This window comes from Rattus norvegicus, chromosome X (assembly GCF_021556685.1).
Source record: "Rattus norvegicus strain SHRSP/BbbUtx chromosome X, alternate assembly SHRSP_T2T, whole genome shotgun sequence".
NCBI classification, from domain to species: domain Eukaryota; kingdom Metazoa; phylum Chordata; class Mammalia; order Rodentia; family Muridae; genus Rattus; species Rattus norvegicus.
The window spans coordinates 97,136,064-97,149,549 of NC_141554.1; positions in this window are offsets into that span (position 1 = coordinate 97,136,064).

Consider the following 13,486-nt stretch of genomic DNA (forward strand, 5'->3'; position numbering starts at 1 on the left):
AGAAATGTTCAATATCTTTAGTCATAAGGGAAATGCAAATCAAAACAACCCTGAGATTTCACCTCACACCAGTGAGAATGGCTAAGATCAAAAACTCAGGTGACAGCAGATGCTGGCGAGGATGTGGAGAAAGAGGAACACTCCTCCATTGTTGGTGGGATTGCAGGCTGGTAAAACCATTCTGGAAATCAGTCTGGAGGTTCCTCAGAAAATTGGACATTGAACTGCCTGACGATCCAGCTATACCTCTCTTGGGCATATACCCAAAAGATGCCTCAACATATAAAAGAGACACGTTCTCCACTATGTTCATCGCAGCCTTATTTTTAATAGCCAGAAAATGGAAAGAACCCAGATGCCCTTCAACAGAGGAATGGATACAGAAAATGTGGTACATCTACACAATGGAATATTACTCAGCTATCAAAAACAACGAGTTTATGAAATTCGTAGGCAAATGGTTGGAACTGGAAAATATCATCCTGAGTGAGCTAACCCAATCACAGAAAGACATACATGGTATGCACTCATTGATAAGTGGCTATTAGCCCAAATGCTTGAATTACCCTAGATCCCTAGAACAAACGAAACTCAAGACGGATGATCAAAATGTGAATGCTTCACTCCTTCTTTAAATGAGGAAAAAGAATACCCTTGGCAGGGAAGGGAGAGGCAAAGATTAAAACAGAGACTGAAGGAACACCCATTCAGAGCCTGCCCCACATGTGGCCCATACATATACAGCCACCCAATTAGACAAGATGGATGAAGCAAAGAAGTGCAGACCGACAGGAGCCGGATGTAGATCGCTCCTGAGAGACACAGCCAGAATACAGCAAATACAGAGGCGAATGCCAGCAGCAAACCACTGAACTGAGAATAGGTCCCCTATTGAAGGAATCAGAGAAAGAACTGAAAGAGCTTGAAGGGGCTCGAGACCCCAATAGTACAACAATGCCAAGCAACCAGAGCTTCCAGGGACTAAGCCACTACCTAAAGACTATACATGGACTGACCCTGGACTCTGACCCCATAGGTAGCAATGAATATCCTAGTAAGAGCACCAGTGGAAGGGGAAGCCCTGGGTCCTGCTAAGACTGAACCCCCAGTGAACTAGTCTATGGGGGGAGGGCGGCAATGGGGGGAGGGTTGGGAGGGGAACACCCATAAGGAAGGGGAGGGGGGAGGGGGATGTTTGCCCGGAAACCGGGAAAGGGAATAACACTCGAAATGTATATAAGAAATACTCAAGTTAATAAAAAAAAACAAAACACATTATTAGAAAAAAAAAACAATAACCATGAAAAATTTAGACAAATGGATAGAATTAGAAAATACCATCCTGTTTTATGTAACCCAGTTACAAAATGAGACACATTATATGCGCTCAAAGATTAAGTGGATATTAGCCAAAAGCTCAGAATGAATATCCAAGATATAATTTATAGACCAAACGTAGCTCAAGGAGGAAGGCCAAAATGTGGATGCTTCAGTCCTTAGAAGGGGTAACAAAATACTCAACGGAGAAAACCTGGAGAAAAACTGTGGAGCAATGAGTGAAGGAAATACCATTCAGAGACTGCCTCACCTGGGGATACAGCCCATATATAGATATCAAACCCACACACTATTTCTGGTGCCAAAAAGTGCTTGCTGACAGGAGCCTGATATAGCTGTCTCCTGACAGGCCCTTCCAGAATCTGACAAATATGTGGTGGAAGATGTTTCCAGCCAACAATTGGACTGAGTACTGGGTACCCAGTGGAGGAGTTAGAAAAAGTACTGAAGGAGCTGAAGGGGTTTGCAACTCATAGGGAGAACAATAGTATCAACCCACCAGACACCCCATATCAGTAGGAGGATAGGCCCTTGGTCCAGTGAAGGCTCAGTGCCCCAGTGTACTAAAATGCCAGGACAGGAAGAGGGAGTGGGTGGATGGGTTGGGGTGCACCCTCATAGAAGCAGGGGATGGGGGATGCAATAGGGGGTTTCCAGGACAGAAACTGGGAAAAGGGATAATATTTGAAATATAAATAATATATCCAATAATAAAAATAATAGTAATTATACCATGAAAATTTACCCCCCTAGTGTGTATTAAAAGTGGCTGAATGTGTACTGTCTTTGAAGATGTTTAGTTGTTTGTCAGCGAAGAATATTTTATTGGTAGGAACTGAAGGCATTTTGTGCTATGAGGATCTATCGAGCATTGGTAAGGCATTGTTTTGAGTAAAGTAAGATGTAACATAATTGGGACAATCTACTCTATTTAGAACTATATTCTGATAGCATTTCATTAAGTATTATATGTTTTCTTTTTTACATTTCAAATGCTATCCCCTTTCTGAGTTTCCCCTCAGGAAACCCCCTATCCCATCCCCCCACTTCCTGCTTCAATGAGGGTGCAACCCACCCACCCAGCTACTCCCCTCACTGGCATGCCCCTACAATGAGGCATCAAACCTTCACAGGGCCAAGGGCCTCTACTTCCATTGATGCTGGACAAGGCAATCCTCTGCTACAGTCAAGGCTGGAACCATGGGTCTCTCCATGTGTACTCTTCGGTTGATGGTTTAGTCCCTGGAAGCTCTGGGGTGTCTGGTTGATATTAGAATACTTCTCAGAACCCATATAAACAAAAAAATTAATAACTCCAATATTATGCCTCTGTTCCTCCCAGTCACACCCTACCTTTCCTCTTCTTCAGAGCCACATATTTTCTGTTTATCATTAAAAACCCAGGCTTATAAGGAACTAAATGACGTGAATTTATATGATAATATGATATATGGTATGATATTATATGGTATATCAAATACAAACACATCAGAATTGGGTAAAACAATGAAAAAGAAAGAAAAGACACCAAGAGTAGGCACAAAAATGGATACCCACTCATTTTTATAATCAGCAATTTTATTTAAAAAAACACTAATATTAAAACTATAATATATAATGAAGGACGTATAAGGTACAAAAATTTATATAAATAAATTGTAATTTTATATATATGAGAAGCTATGACACATTATAAGATAAAGAACTTCAAAAATGCCACTGAATTTGTTTTCTGTTGTCCGTCTTCTACTGGGCATGTAGTAAGTACTTTTAAATGTAGTCTCTTTCCCCAGTGAGACTCTTTTGAAGAACATTAGATTTTATTTGCAAGTAGTAATCAGTTGTAGATAACTTCTGGGTTTCTGTGTCCATTTTTCATTTCACCTCTCAAATCTACCTGTATGGATGTTTTAATTTTCTGTGCTTGCTAAGTTCATCTCTGTGAGATCATATCTATGTAGATCACAGTGGTTTAGATAGCCATTTTTTAAAATTGGTGTTATTGTTCTTCTCTGGCTTTTATACTGCATCCACTTTATTGGGGAGAGCCAGGTAGAAAGAGATTTTTATGGAGACATGCCATTTAGGCCCAAGTGTTACAAAATCTCCCTCTGTATAATGTCTGGTGGTGGGTCTCAATATTTGTTCCTATCTACAGCAAAAGTAAGTTTCTGATAATGTTTAAGTGAGGCAATTATTTTTAGTATAGTAGAATGTCATTAAGAGTCCTTTTACTGTTACCTACTTTTGGAAAGTAGTTTTTATCCTAAGGCCTATAGGTGGCTATTGTCATTTTTTGGTCTCCCAAGTTGCCAAGTATGGGTTCAACAACATGAAGGGGTACTTGCTTCAAATCACATAATGGCCACTTACTCATATAACTTTGCACTGCCATAGCACTACCATATCTTGCAGTCAAGACACCACTATAGCTGTTGATTGATGCCTGAGTCACCTCTCTGACAGCCACTGGGCTGGTACAATAAACAGCAGTATACAAATATTCGTACCATCTGGGCTTAGCTTCCTGCAGGTAAATCCCCAGGAGTTGTACGACTGGGACATGTGGAACTCGAGAGAGGCAGACACGCCTGGGAAACCAGAAGAGACTGCACTCTGCACACATCTCTGACACCAGAGGAAAACACCAAACTCCATCTGGAACCCTGGTGCACTGAAGCTCCCGGAAAGGGCAGCACAGATCTTCCTGGTTGCTGCCGCCACAGAGGGCTCATAGGCAGCACCCCACGAGCAAACTTGAGCCTTGGGACCACAGGTAAGGCCAACTTTTCTGTTGCAAGAGACCTGCCTGGTGAACTCAGGACACACAGAGGCAAAATTCCTCTAGGACCGGGCACTTCCGGTGTTTACCGGGAGTCCCAAACCCGCGGATCACAGCCCGCAGCTGCTCTCTGCTCCCAAACCCCGTGGGAGAGAGACCTCACTGCCTGGTCAGGTGGGCACTCCTGAGGCTGCAGAGTGGAAGAGACCACCAACAGTGCCCACCCCTGCCCACATCCCTGGCCTAAGAGGAAACTGTATAAGGCCTCTGGGTTCCCGTAGAGGAGGGCCCAAGAGCAGCAGGACTGCTGCATCTGAGACACCGCCAGAACCTGAAGGGATCTACCGGATAAACAGTTCTCTGCACCCAAATCCCGTGGGAGGGAGAGCTAAACCTTCAGAGAGGCAGACACGCCTGGGAAACCAGAAGAGACTGCACTCTGCACACATCTCTGACACCAGAGGAAAACACCAAATGCCATCTGGAACCCTAGTGCACAGAAGCTCCCGGAAAGGGCGGCACAGATCTTCCTGGTTGCTGCCGCCTCGGAGAGCTCGTAAGCAACACCCCACGAGCAAACTTGAGCCTTGGGACCACAGGTAAGACCAACTTTTCTGCTGCAAGTGACCTGCCTGGTGAACTCAAGACACAGGCCCACAGGAACAGCTGAAGATCTGTAGATAGGAAAAACTACACGCCTGAAAGCAGAACACTCTGTCCCCATAACTGGCTGAAAGGAAACAGGAAAACAGGTCTACAGTACTCCTGACACACAGGCTTTTAGGACAGTCTAGCCACTGTCAGAAATAGCAGAACAAAGTAACACTAGAGATAATCTGATGGAGAGGGGCAAGCGCAGGAACCCAAGCAACAGAAACCAAGACTACATGGCATCATCGGAGCCCAATTCTTCCACCAAACCAAACACTGAATATTCAAACACACCAGAAAAGCAAGACCTAGATTTAAAATCATATTTGATCATGATGCTGGAGGACTTCAAGAAAGACATGAAGTACTCCCTTAGAGAAACACAGGAAAACATTGATAAACATGTAGAAGCCTACAGAGAGGAATCGCAAAAATCCCTGAAAGAACTCCAGGAAAACACAATCAAACAGTTGAAGGAATTAAAAATGGAAATAGAAGCAATCAAGAAAGAATACATGGAAACAACCCTGGATATAGAAAACCAAAAGAAGAGACAAGGAGCTGTAGATACGAGCTTCACCAACAGAATACAAGAGATGGAAAATAGAATCTCAGGAGCAGAAGATTCCATAGAAATCATTGACTCAACTGTCAAAGATAATGTAAAGCAAAAAGAGCTACTGGTCCAAAACATACAGGAAATCCAGGACTCATTGAGAAGATCAAACCTAAGGATAATAGGTATAGAAGAGAGTGAAGACTCCCAGCTCAAAGGACCAGTAAATATCTTCAACAAAATCATAAAAGAAAACTTCCCTAACCTAAAAAAAGAGATACCCATAGGCATACAAGAAGCCTACAGAACTCCAAATAGATTGGACCAGAAAAGAAACACCTCCCGTCACATAATTGTCAAAACACCAAACGCACAAAATAAAGAAAGAATATTAAAAGCAGTAAGGGAAAAAGGTCAAGAAACATATAAAGGCAGACCTATCAGAATCACACCAGACTTTTCGCCAGAAACTATGAAAGCCAGAAGATCCTGGACAGATGTCATACAGACCTTAAGAGAACACAAATGCCAGCCCAGGTTACTGTATCCTGCAAAACTCTCAATTAACATAGATGGAGAAACCAAGATATTCCATGACAAAACAAAATTTACACAATATCTTTCTACAAGTCCAGCACTACAAAGGATAATAAATGGTAAAGCCCAACATAAGGAGGCAAGCTATACCCTAGAAGAAGCAAGAAACTAATCATCTTGGCAACAAAACAAAGAGAAGAAAAGCACACAAACATAACCTCATATCCAAATATGAATATAACAGGAAGCAATAATCACTATTCTTAATATCTCTCAACATCAATGGCCTCAACTCCCCAATACAGAGACATAGATTAACAAACTGGATATGTAACGAGGACCCTGCATTCTGCTGCCTACAGGAAACACACCTCAGAGACAAAGACAGACACTGCTCAGAGTGAAAGGCTGGAAAACAACTTTCCAAGCAAATGGTCAAAAGAAGCAAGCTGGAGTAGCCATTCTAATATCAAATAAAATCAATTTTCAACTAAAAGTCATCAAAAAAGATAAGGAAGGACACTTCATATTCATCAAAGGAAAAATCCACCAAGATGAACTCTCAATCCTAAATATCTATGCCCCAAATACAAGGGCACCTACATACGTACAAGAAACTTTACTAAAGCTCAAAACACACATTCCACCTCACACAATAATAGTAGGAGATTTCAACACCCCACTCTCATCAATGGACAGATCATGGAAACAGAAATTAAACAGAGACGTAGACAGACTAAGAGAAGTCATGAGCCAAATGGACTTAACAGATATTTATAGAACATTCTATCCTAAAGCAAAAGGATATAGCTTCTTCTCAGCTCCTCATGGTACTTTCTCCAAAATTGACCATATAAATGGTCAAAAAACGGGCCTCAACAGGTACAGAAAGATAGAAATAATCCCATGCGTGCTATCGGACCACCACGGCCTAAAACTGGTCTTCAATAACAATAAGGGAAGAATGCCAACATATACGTGGAAATTGAACAATGATAACCTGGTCAAGGAAGAAATAAAGAAAGAAATTAAAGACTTTTTAGAATATAATGAAAATGAAGGTACAACATACCCAAACTTATGGGACACAATGAAAGCTGTGCTAAGAGGAAAACTCATAGCTCTGAGTGCCTGCAGAAAGAAACAGGAAACAGCATATGTCAGCAGCTTGACAGCACACCTAAAGGCTCTAGACAAAAAGAAGCAAATACACCCAGGAGGAGTAGAAGGCAGGAAATAATCAAACTCAGAGCTGAAATTAACCAAGTAGAAACAAAAAGGACCATAGAAAGAATCAACAGAACCAAAAGTTGGTTCTTTGAGAAAATCAACAAGATAGATAAACCCTTAGCCAGACTAACGAGAGGACACAGAGAGTGTGTCCAAATTAACAAAATCAGAAATAAAAAGGGAGACATAACTACAGATTCAGAGGAAATTCAAAAAATCATCAGATCTTACTATAAAAGCCTATATTCAACAAAACTTGAAAATCTGCCGGAAATGGACAATTTCCTAGACAGATACCAGGTACCGAAGTTAAATCAGGAACAGATAAACCAGTTAAACAACCTCATAACTCCTAAGGAAATAGAAGCAGTCATTAAAGGTCTCCCAACCAAAAAGAGCACAGGTCCAGACGGGTTTAGTGCAGAATTCTATCAAACCTTCATAGAAGACCTCATACCAATATTATCCAAACTATTCCACAAAATTGAAACAGATGGAGCAATACCGAATTCCTTCTATGAAGCCACAATTAGTCTTATGCCTAAACCACACAAAGACCCAACAAAGAAAGAGAACTTCAGACCAATTTCCCTTATGAATATCGACGCAAAATACTCAATAAAATTCTGGCAAACAGAATCCAAGAGCACATCAAAACAATCATCCACCATGATCAAGTAGGCTTCATCCCAGGCATGCAGGGATGGTTTAATATACGGAAAACCATCAACATGATCCATTATATAAACAAACTGAAAGAACAAAACCACATGATCATTTCATTAGATGCTGAGAAAACATTTGACAAAATTCAACACCCCTTCATGATAAAAGTCCTGGAAAGGATAGGAATTCAAGGCCCATACCTAAACATAGTAAAAGCCATATACAGCAAACCAGTTGCTAACATTAAACTAAATGGAGAGAAACTTGAAGCAATCCCACTAAAATCAGGGACTAGACAAGCTGCCCACTTTCTCCCTGCTGATTCAGTATAGTTCTTGAAGCTCTAGCCAGAACAATCAGACAACAAAAGGAGGTCAAGGGGATACAGATCGGAAAAGAAGAAGTCAAAATATCACTATTGGGGCTGGGGATTTAGCTCAGTGGTAGAGCGCTTGCCTAGGAAGCGCAAGGCCCTGGGTTCGGTCCCCAGCTCTGAAAAAAAAAAGAACCAAAAAAGAAAAGTATATCACTATTTGCAGATGATATGATAGTATATTTAAGTGATCCCAAAAGTTCCACCAGAGAACTACTAAAGCTGATAAACAACTTCAGCAAAGTGGCTGGGTATAAAATTATCTCAAATAAATCAGTAGCCTTCCTCTACACAAAAGAGAAACAAGCCGAGAGAGAAATTAGGGAAACGACACCCTTCATAATAGACCCAAATAATACAAAGTACTTCCGTGTGACTTCAACCAAGCAAGTAAAAGATCTGTACAATAACAACTTCAAGACTCTGAAGAAAGAAATTGAAGAAGACCTCAGAAGATGGAAAGATCTCCCATGCTCATGGATTGGCAGGATTAATATAGTAAAAATGGCCATTTTACCAAAAGCGATATACAGATTCAATGCAATCCCCATCAAAATACCAATCCAATTCTTCAAAGAGTTAGACAGAACAATTTGCAAATTCATCTGGAATAACAATATCCCAGGATAGCTAAAACTATCCTCAACAATAAAAGGACTGCAGGGGGAATCACTATCCCTGAACTCAAGCAGTATTACAGAGCAATAGTGATAAAAACTGCATGGTATTGGTACAGAGACAGACAGATAGACCAATGGAACAGAATTGAAGACCCAGAAATGAACCCACACACCTATGGGCACTTGATTTTTGACAAAGGAGCCAAAACCTTCAAATGGAAAAAAGATACCATTTTCAGCAAATGGTGCTGGTTCAACTGGAGGTCAACATGTAGAAGAATGCAGATCGATCCATGCTTATCACCCTGTACAAAGCTTAAATCCAAGTGGATCAAGAACCTCCACATCAAACCAGATACACTCAAACTAATAGAAGAAAAACTAGGGCAGCATCTCGAACACATGGGCACTGGAAAAAATTTCCTGAAGAAAACACCAATGGCTTATGCTCTAAGATCAAGAATCAACAAATGGGATCTCATAAAACTGCAAAGCTTCTGTAAGGAAAAGGACACTGTGGTTAGGACAAAACGGCAACCAACAGATTGGGAAAAGATCTTTACCAATCGTACAACAGATAGAGGCCTTATATCCAAAATATACAAAGAACTCAAGAAGTTAGACCGCAGGGAGACAAATAACCCTATTAAAAATGGGGTTCAGAGCTAAACAAAGAATTCACAGCTGAGGAATGCCGAATGGCTGAGAAACACCTAAAGAAATGTTCAACATCTTTAGTCATAAGGGAAATGCAAATCAAAACAACCCTGAGATTTCACCTCACACCAGTGAGAATGGCTAAGATCAAAAACTCAGGTGACAGCAAATGCTGGCAAGGATGTGGAGAAAGAGGAACACTCCTTCTTTGTTGGTGGGATTGCAGACTGGTACAACCATTCTGGAAATCAGTCTGGAGGTTCCTCAGAAAATTGGACATTGCCTGAGGATCCAGCTATACCTCTCTTGGGTATATACCCAAAAGATGCCCCAACATATAAAAAAGACACGTGCTCCACTATGTTTATCGCAGCCTTATTTATAATAGCCAGAAGCTGGAAAGAACCCAGATGCCCTTCAACAGAGGAATGGATACAGAAAATGTGGTACATCTACACAATGGAATATTACTCAGCTATCAAAAACAATGACTTTATGAAATTCGTAGGAAATGGATGGAACTAGAAAATATCATCCTGAGTGAGGTAACCCAATCACAGAGAAACACACATGGTATGCACTCATTGATAAGTGGCTATTAGCCCAAATGCTTGAATTACCCTAGATGCCTAGAACAAATGAAACTCAAGACGGATGATCAAAATGTGAATGCTTCACTCCTTCTTTAAAAGGGGAACAAGAATACCCTTGGCAGGGAATAGAGAGGCAAAGATTAAAACAGAGACAGAAGGAACACCCATTCAGAGCCTGCCCCACATGTGGCCCATACATATACAGCCACCCAATTAGACAAGATGGATGAAGCAAAGAAGTGCAGGCCGACAGGAGCCAGATGTAGATCGCTCCTGAGAGACACAGCCAGAATACAGCAAACACATAGGTGAATGCCAGCAGCAAACCACTGAACTGAGAATATGACCCCCTGTTGAAGGAATCAAAGATAGAACTGGAAGAGCTTGAAGGGGCTCGTGACCCCTTATGAACAACAATGCCAAGCAACCAGAGCTTCCAGGGACTAAGCCACTACCTAAAGACTATACATGGACTGACCCTGGACTCTGACCTCATAGGTAGCAATGAATATCCTAGTAAGAGCACCAGTGGAAGGGGAAGCCCTGGGTCCTGCTAAGACTGAACCCCCAGTGAACTAGATTGTTGGGGGGAGGGCGGCAATGGGGGGAGGATGGGGAGGGGAACACCGATAAGAAAGGGGAGGGGGGAGGGGGATGTTTGCCCAGAAACCGGGAAAGGGAATAACACTCGAAATGTATATAAGAAATACTCAAGTTAATAAAAAAAAAAAAAAAGGAAAAAAAAAAAAGACACCACTATAGATAAAAAGTTTGTTTCTGGGATGATATTAACATTTATTCTTTGGTAGCCTATAGACTATCTTCTAGTATCAAAAAATGCAAGCCCTTATTTGTAAGGGTTTTATGTAGATATCAGCTTGACTTTTTCATGTTCAATGAGTTATTTAGTTGTTTTTCAATAACAGTTTATGGAGAGGCTATGTTGTTTTCCAATTCCCATGGGATCCTCTTGGCCAACAACTTAATTAGATATAACTGAGTACCAACACTAGAAGCTTTGTTTTGTGATAAGAGATGTCAAGTTGGAGCTGAGTCTCCATTATTTGGCAATTTTTAAAAAAAATCACATCCATACATCATTCTACTGTATTGGTTTCCATTCTTCCCCTCAGATGGCCCTTAATTTCAAATGCCTTTCCCCATATTCCTTCCCTGGTTCCCCTCTTCCCTTCCCTCTCTGCACTTAATTTTTCTGTTCCAGTCGCCACCTCATCCATCTATAACTTACTCTTCTACTTTTCCATTCCTAGAGAGATCTATCTTTACCCTATTCCTAAATTCTGTGCTTCTATCAATTGTAACTTGTTTTATTGACTTAACAGTTAATTTCTACACATTATTCAATGCATACCACATTTGCCTTTTTGTTTCTAGTTTACCTCATTCAAAATTATTTTTATTAGTTAAAAATGATGGGTATATCTACATCCCTGTGTCTGCATTTGCATGTTAGTACAGCTTCCTGTACAGTGTTGAAGATGGCATTGGGTCACCTGGATCTGAAGTTACTAATTCCACATTTTGTTGTTGTAATTTAGAATTTTCTTTCTATTAGATTCAGATATTTATCCCTTGTGATCTCATTAGTGTTATTAACATTTTCTTAAGACTGAAGATTATAAAATTTATTGTCAACTAAAAATATGTAAAAATAATTCATTTATTTAATTAGTATAATGTTTTACCTACATGCACTGAATGATATAAATGGAAGTATTTCCTTGTGCATTCTTACAGCTGTCCCTACATAGAGTGGAGATAGTACAAGTCAGATTTTTTTTAAACAGACAAAAAACAAGACTAATTACAAATGGTTGTGAAACAACATGTGCATGCTAGGTATTAAACTCTGGTCCTCTCGTACGTCAGTCAGTTTATTCTATCCCCTCAATTTGTTTGAAATATTAAACTATTAAGATTTTTTTCATTGTATGAATTTGGCTTCTTTATAAAAATAAAATGTCCATAGGTGTGTGTTTATTTTTAAGTCTTCGATTAGATTCCATTGATAAACATTTTGGTTTCCATATACATATCACAAAGTTTTTATCAGTATTGCTCTGTAGTATATTTGAGGTCAGGGTTTTTGATTCTTCATGAAGCTCTTTTATTGTTCAGGATAATTTTTTACTATCCTGGGGTTTTGTTTTTCTATATGAAGTAGATGATTGCTATCTCAATGAATATAAAATATTGTATTATAATTTTGGTGGGAATTGTGCTGAATCTGTGCATTGCTTTTGATAAGATGGCCATTTTCACTATGTTAATCATACCTATCCATGAGCATTGGGGACTTTTTCATCTTCTTTAATTTCTTTATTCAGGGACTTCAAATTTTTATACAGAAATTTCTCTTGCTTGGTTAGAGTTATAGCAAGATATTTGATATTATTCAAGACTATTATAAAGGGTGTTGGTTCCCTAATTTCTTTCTTGGACAATTTATCAATTGTATAAAAAGAGTTACTGATATATTTGAGTTAATTTGTATCTAGCTACCTTGCTGAAGGTGTTTATCAATTGAAGGGGTTCTCTAGCTGAATTACTTTGGTTGCTTTTGTATACTATCATGTCATCTGTAAATTGTGAAACTTGGAATTCTTTGTTTGCAATTTGTATCCATTTGACCTCATTTAATTTTCTAATTGCTCTAGCTAGAACTTCAAGCACTATATTTAGTATGTAGAAAGAGAGTGGGCTGCCTTATCTTGTCCCTGATTTTAGTGGAATTGTCTAAAATTCCTCTCCATTTAGTTTGATGTTGGGTATTGGCTTGTTGTATATTTATTGCTTTGAATATATATATATATATATATATATATATATATATATATATATATATATATATATATATATATATGGTGTGTGTGTTTGTCCAGCACCCCTGATTTCTCTAACACCTTGAAAATGAAGGGAATTAGATTTTATCAAAGGGTTTTCCAGTGTCAATGAGATGATCATGTGAATTTTTCTCTTTGGTTTGTTTATATGGTGGATTATATTGATAAATTTTCATATATTGAACAATACTTACACAAAACTAAAATCCGAATGGATGAAGGATCTCAATATAAAACTGGATACACTAAATATCATAAAAGAGAAAGTGGAAACTGCCTTTAAACTCATTGGTATGAGAGAAACTTTTCTGAACAGAACACTAATGTCTCAGGTTCTAAGATCAAAAGTTGATAAATGGGATCTCATGGAACTTCAAAGCTTTTGTAAGGCAAAGGACACTGTCAATAGGTCGAAATGGCAGCCTACATATTGGGAAAGGATCTTCACCAACTCTACTTGTGAGACAGTGCTAATATCAAAAATTTACAAAGAACTAAAGAACTTAGAAAACAACAGTACAAATAACCCAATTACAAAATAGGGAACAGAATTAAGCAGAGAATTCTCAACAGAGGAATCTTGAATGTCTTGAGAGCACTGAAAGAAATGTTCAAAATC